The sequence below is a fragment of the Pistacia vera genome, unplaced genomic scaffold (assembly GCF_008641045.1).
Source record: "Pistacia vera cultivar Batoury unplaced genomic scaffold, PisVer_v2 Contig763, whole genome shotgun sequence".
Classification (NCBI taxonomy): domain Eukaryota; kingdom Viridiplantae; phylum Streptophyta; class Magnoliopsida; order Sapindales; family Anacardiaceae; genus Pistacia; species Pistacia vera.
Genome location: NW_022196627.1, coordinates 143,779 through 151,084, shown reverse-complemented (window position 1 = coordinate 151,084; position 7,306 = coordinate 143,779). Strand labels below are relative to the sequence as shown.

The 7,306-nt window shown below is 36.4% G+C and overlaps 1 pseudogene; it reads right to left on the bottom strand.

Annotated features, from left to right (window-relative positions):
* Positions 1–3,079: 3,079 nt before the first annotated feature.
* LOC116116171 lies at positions 3,080–6,711 on the bottom strand (annotated as a pseudogene).
* Between the last annotated feature and the right edge of the window lie 595 nt (positions 6,712–7,306).

Below are 7,306 nucleotides of genomic sequence, written 5' to 3'. Positions count from 1 at the left end.
CCAAGTCTTAAAACACTTGGATTATGGAATGTGGGAAGCAATAGAGGAAATTCAACCTAAGCAAGTTCCAAGGAAGGAGAGAGCCCAAGAATTTCAGCCCAAACCATTCCAAGTCCAAGCCCAATAAGGGAAGCTCAAGCCTACCAAGAAAGAAGTCCTAGTGTTGAAAAGGTTCAATCCAGCCCAAGTCTCATTCCAAAGATCCACATGAACCCTTATTGGATCCATTTGCATGATTCTCAAGGCCCAAATTTTTACACCCTTATTAGTAGACTTAATTAGGATTATTAATCAAGTTTTGATCTAATGAAATAAGCTTATTTCAACTAATAGGGTGGTTAAAGACAGATCCTAGAATTAGGGAATCATATCTCTTTTGCATTAAATAGGCATGGCCTTGCTTTGTAAATTAATAGCTTGTAATATTAGTTAAGTTTATTTCATTTTAATGTATTTGTCAATTACTTGTTTATCCTTGTATTTGCCTATATAAGGGCAACTATTTCATTGTAACAATTAGCTTATGAAATATATGAAATTTGGTTTATCCATTTGAGAGACCTTGTCTGTTCTTGAGTGTGCATTCTTTATCCAAGTCTTGGTAATGGGATTTGGTGGTGAATCAATTTAAGTTGGTGGAGTAATCCTTTAGGCTTGAAGTGTTTCTACTTGTCTTGGTCCGGATTTGCAAGTAAGTGTGCCTTAGTTCATGTTTTCAATTTGGCCGAATTTCTACTTGATTTTTGGAGTGTGTTGTGTTGATGAATTGGTTGGAAATTGATCAGGATTCCATATGGATTGTAACCCTTGTGTCTATGTAATAAATCCTCTAACGAATGGTGGTACATGTGATCCTTAGACTTAAGATCACTTGAGCGCCTTGTACACCGATTGATGTAGTTTGACACTAGCCCAACGTAGTTATATTTAGAGCTATCAATACGATCGTGATTGGCTATATTAAGGAGTGTATTAAGACTATGGTGGATCAACAGAGGATTCATCACTCCCGGGTACGGGAGAAATTATCTCACTTAATAATTTGATAGATGGCAACGACATTAAATCTATAGCCACAGTGGGATTGAATTGCAGCTCAATTCAATCTATTCCGATCATTGGTCCAATAACCGAATACTGACATATCAAGGATATCTGAGGTTGATACTACTTCTATACCTCGGCGTTGATCAGATAATAGATGATGAAAATATTGAATTGCAAGGTAACCATATCATTGATAGGTAGCGGTTTTCTGAATCTGGATCCATCAAGTGGCCATGAGCTTGGCTAGAGGCCAATCTTGGTCTATGTCGAGTGGAATGATTGATTGATTGTCAATTGCGATACTATTTACTATCGATACGATGAGGAGCCTTTGGGTCGCACACATAGAAGACAGAATAAGAACATAATTCGTGAGAGGGATATTTTCATCATTTATGATGAAAGGGCATTTTGGTAATCTCATAGTGCGATTAAATTTGTTGAGATTGTTGCTTAAATAAATGTAATTTTATATGGAAATTAAATTAGTGAGATTATATATATATATATTTGAATTCAAATATAAAGGATATTATCTAATATTAATATTAATAATATGAAATTCAAATTTGGTTTTTAAATTTGAATTGAATTTAATTTAAATATAATGGATGTTATCTAATATTAATATTGATAATATGAATTTCAAATTTTGGTTTTTAAATTTGAATTAGAAATGACATGTTTGGTTGCACGGGGAATCTATTCCAAATTGGAATAAGTTGTTTGCTATTCGAATTGGAATAGATGGCTATTCCAAGTCAGCATAGGATTTAGTGTGCACTATTTAAGTGCAATTAAAAATTAAATCATTTAATGATTGAGTTGTTAAATTGAAACCCTAGCCACTCTTCTCTCTCTCTCAAAAACGTCATCCCCTTTTGTGAGGAAAATAATTTTTCTTTCCAGGAAATATTCTGCTGTGATTTGTTCTTGTAGGTGAGTGATCTTCCTAGCCTAGAAGTCCCTCATCGACGGTAGTCTTGTCTTCGTGTGGATACCGGGAGTGCACTTCTATTTTGAATTGGCTTGCGAATCCAACATCATCGAAGGAGCCTCCAATGTTGGTATGATATATTTTCTTTGATTTGATTTCTTTTATGCTAAATAATGTAAATGGCGTAATGATCATGGGTTAAAGGTTAGGGGATCTTGAATAATTTTTTTTTAAATTCCGCTGCGTAATGGATCCGTTAACTTACAAAAAAGAGTTAAAGGAAAATGAGGTTTAAAAAAAACGAGTTTTTTATTTTTTTAATAATACTGGGTATCAGGTACCCGGTTCTCTTAAAATATATACCTGATACCCGAACCAAGTACCCAAAAAATTGGGTTCGGTTAATGATTTTTTTTTTTGCACACCCTTAGGTATGTTATATAAATTACTAAATTGCCCTTATTTTTTAATAGTATTTAGATTAATTTTAACCCCTACATTTGAGAATTTAGCTAAAACACCCTCACAATAAAAGTTTAAAAATTAATAAAACATCCCACCACCACCAGTCGGTAGTCATGTGCCGATCTAACTGTTGTTAATGGCCAGATAGATCAACAAATTTGGTCATTAACAACGGCCAAAGATTTGCTCGTTAACAACGGCCAGATCGACGCATGGACGGCCAGATCTAATTGATAGTTCATCGTTCCGAAGGCGTCCATCGGCGAGTAGTGGTGGTGGCCGACGGAGGGCGATAGTGGCCAAGTCTGGTATTCTTGTAAATTGTTTTCAATATAAGGACATTCTTGTCCAAAAGTTTTGTTTATAAGAATAAAATAGTCTATGAATATTTTTGTAAATTGTTTTCAAAACAAGAGCATTTTTGTCCAAAAGTTGTAATAGTTAGGGATACAATTGTAACAAAAATAAGATTACTCAGTAATCTCAAAATATCTAAGAAAATTGTGGTATTCAGATTACCACCTGTATAATTAACAGTGATTACTATTGGTTTTAGAAAATTATCAGAATCTTATATTACTTATTAACCAAACATAGTAATATAAATAATATAAGATGATATTAACCCAGTAATAGTGAATAACCCGCAACCAAACAGCTCAAAAAGTAAATAAGATCCGAAGACCTTATTTATATACATATAGGGAAGTCCAAATTAACAGTTAAGCTTGAAGTAGCTGATCTCTAAGAACTGAACTTCAGGTTCCCCACCAAACATACTTGTACATCTGAATAGTGGAGCTATAAAGGCACGTGCACATTAATTTCCTAATCATCCTCACACACGGGATCCTTCAGCTATATTCCTTGCATGAATTATCTTGTCAGAAACCGTTTTAGAGACATTAGTTTCATTTCCTTCAGCATTGTGGTGGCATTGGATCACAAGAACGGATGATAAAATGCAATAGTGTGATGAAGCCAAAATGTTTCCAATCGGTCCCAGCTCCACGTTCTCGGCCTGATTATCGGCAATTTTTGCCTCCATATTTGATGGGAACCTTCCTTTCCCAACTAATACAAGGTCGTAATCCCTACTTTGCCCAATCGTTAGCAGTTCCTGTTTGATGTTGCTCATCATCTTCTCTTGTCTCACTGACTCGTTCAACTTCCTCTGAATCCCTCCAGTGCGACATCATCCGGTTCCTGCTCATAGCATTTCAGCACACTAGATAATCACTGTTTAAAATCATTGACTCATGTTGGAAAATTTTACCTTTTCCCCTCGTAGTTAATCTCGCTGCTTGATAAGCCATTGTCGCTGTCAATGAACCTTACTAGAGTCAGCTTAAATGTTGCTTGTTTCTGCCATTCTGCCGCCTAGTTCCAAAGATTTCCGATCATCGGGCCCCCGACGAATGCAATGCATACCCTTTTCGGCATGGAAGCGGTTGAGTCTCCCACCGTCTTAGACTCGTAACTAAATCCACGGTCGACGAGCACTGCCACCGAGCAAGGTGCATTCTGTAAACCTTCCGGTTGACCTCTCTCCAACTAGGTAAAACGCTATCCATCGCCTTGCGCCGTCTCCTCCTCTCCACTGTTTGTGGAAGGACGATGATCATCGTCACCCTCTTGTCCTCCGCAACATGGAAAAGTCCTCATTCATTGAAGACAACGATGAAATGGCTGTCGAATGGCGAATAATGGCTCTTCCCTGCTGCTTAATGTTTCAATGCAGTGACTATTTGATTATTTGACATGCCCCACGGACTTTATTAATGAAAGGAACGCCGTTCTTTCGAGCTTTCTGGACCATAACAATCGACGACGAGCGGTCAGTGAGCTCAACAAGGTGCATGATGTAGAGTTTGAGACGGGATATCTTGGTGTTCCTCATTAACTCTATAACATTGATGAGTGAAGGAACGCTTTCAGGACCGTGTATGCAAGCCAAGATCCGAATTCGTCTTCTGGTTTCTCGCCATTCGCTGATTTTCGCTCCAATTGTCGTCGAGTTTGAGTAGTAACACTGCGGAGGGGTTTGTAATCGCCAAAACTGTTGGAGTTGTCATGAGAGTAGTACGAGTGCCATGAGCACCAAAATTGCGAACACCTCATCATTAAGAACCTGATCAACACCATAACACATTGCTTCAAAAAAAATTTAACTCATCAAACAAATCATTTCTTTAATTAACCCAGTTAAAATATTTTGATCAATCTGTTACGCTATACTAAACAATGCGGCGTGGGAATCATAATTTTATAGTGGTCATAAAGTTGACAGGACACTGAAGAACAATTTATTGCACCACTATAAAAAGCCAATTGGGGAATATTTGTTTTTGATGAATAGTTGCTGATGTTAACAAGCTGCCAATGAAAGTCTGAATGAATTTTTGTAACAATAATGTTAGTGGACAACTTCTTTAATATTCTCCCACGACGACGTAGTAATTCGTGATTGATTAGTTTATAATTGATAGGTAAAACCCATACAAACAGATAGACTTATTTTATGAGTGATTAATGACGAGCTACCATATCGGGAGTTATAAAAAGTTGTGGTATTGAATTGTAAACCTAAATATTCTTTTATAAATAAAATAAAAAAATGTGTATTAATATACCATATTAATAATGAAATTTTTATGATATTAATACATAAAAAATGCATTTTTTTAATTTATTAAATCAAAATCTTCTTATTCGTGCATGTAAATTACCAATATGATAGTTTGAAAATTAATTACATTTTCAAATTTCAAATTTAAATATTGTAAATTTAAGAACTAAACAAAAAATCCAATTTAAATGTGAAAGGTGAAATATATTCTTACATTTTTATACAAAAGAAGTAATTGTATTTATATTATAAAATGGTATTTATTGATAATAAAAATGATGAAAGAGGTTATCATTTAGCTCACCTTTTTTTCCCTGCCAATGTTAAGAACAATCAGCTCCACTAACTCCTTTGTGCATCAGCACCAAGCGCTAAGGATTCTCTAACGGGAATCATACACATCATCGCCATCACAAAAGTTCCCATATCTTTCCCGCACAAGCTGTTGATATCACCAACACCAAAAGCCCCCACGCCTCCGCACCTCGTATCTTCGCCACATCGGTTTTTAACCCACTTGACGCAAGTAAAGCGGCAGCAACAATCCGACACAAAATCCTATCTTCGTCTCAACCTTACCGCAAATACACCTCCTTTTGGAATCGTTAAACAACACAAAAGCACCAAAAATGGCATAATTCCGATGAGGTCAGTGAGAAATCCTGATAACATAACGCCGGCTAAGGTTAAACATACATAAACTTCATCGCCGACGTCGTTTTCGGATGAGCACTGGCGGCCAACCCAGTTTCATTAGGGACTGACGACAATAAGCATGAAAGCAACGAAGGCAATGCCTGAAATGAGAACCCATATGGATATTAACGAGCTTTGATTGGCATCATGACCCGGCCCATTACCCGCGAGGGCTACAGCCAGGGCTAACAGGATCCATGCAGCGACGTCATTGAAGGCTGCAGCGGCCATGGCGTCTGACCCACTTCGGTTGTTAGGAGTTTGAGGTCTGCTAGAATGCGAGCCAGTACGGGAAAACTGTAATGGAAAGAGACACGCCTATGAACAAGAGGAATTGGCCGTAGCCCACATTTTTTCCTGCATAGACGGCTTTTTTTGAGAATAAGGAGACTCCAGCTCCGAAGAGAAGGGGAGTGTAATTCCGGCTAGCGCTATCTTGAAAGCATTTCTGCCGTTCTACGAATTGTAGTTAAATCAAGTTTCAAGGCCGACGAGGAAAAGGAAAAAGAGAAGACCAACGCTCGCTACTGATTCGAGTATAGGAGTGCTCCATGATGGGAAAAATAAGTGCAAGAATTCTTTGTTTCGTCCCAGAGCAGATGGTCCGAGCAAAATCCCACCCTGGAAAAAAAAAAATTCCGAATCATGAAAAAAGAAAATGATGAAAAAATAAATAAATAAAACATTCAAAACGTACAAGAATTTCAGCAATGACTTTGGGTTGACGCAGGGGTTTAATGAGGAAAGCGAGGAAGCGGCTGATGAGAAGGACTAAGATAGTTTGAATAATAAGTAAAGGGAATGCGTAGTTGAGAGGATTATCGCCTTGCCAGGCGCCATCTGATGAGGTTCTGATGGTGGTTACGTTGAGGGGCGCCATGGTTGAATTATTTGTTAATGTTGAATCAAATATTCAAGTGAATATTTGTATTCGTAAGCAGCTGGTTGTTTGGATTTTGATATAAGCTAGAAGCAGGGTTTTATAGAGCGGAGGTTAGTGGTGTTGCCGATTGCCATTACGGTAGTGGTCTCTTTTTTTTTTGTCTTTTGTGGCCACTATCTGACTTATAAATAATACTATACATATATCATTCTCATACAATATTTGTTATATAACATTATCTGGTAAGATGTGATTGAGTGAAAGTTTAACTTTAACTTTAAATTAGCCAATCATATCTTACCACATAATGTTGTATGGGAAATGTTGTATGAAAATGATGTATGTGTAGTATTACTCCTGACTTATTTGATTCAACTTCAAATAATTCTGAAATAATCATGCCTCACAAAGCACCCAAATTTATTTAATTAATATTATACTTACAATTGAGTCATATAATCAAATAAAAAAACAAATGATAGAATAATCATTTTACATAAATTTTATATAATTTTTATCCAGTTGCATGACTCAATTATAAGCAGAACATGATTGAATTTATTTTAGTCTTTATTTGGGAAAGAATTACCCATGCCTAGTTAAAATGTTTTGGATTAAATTTATTTTTTTAAATGGTTTTGTTTTTAAT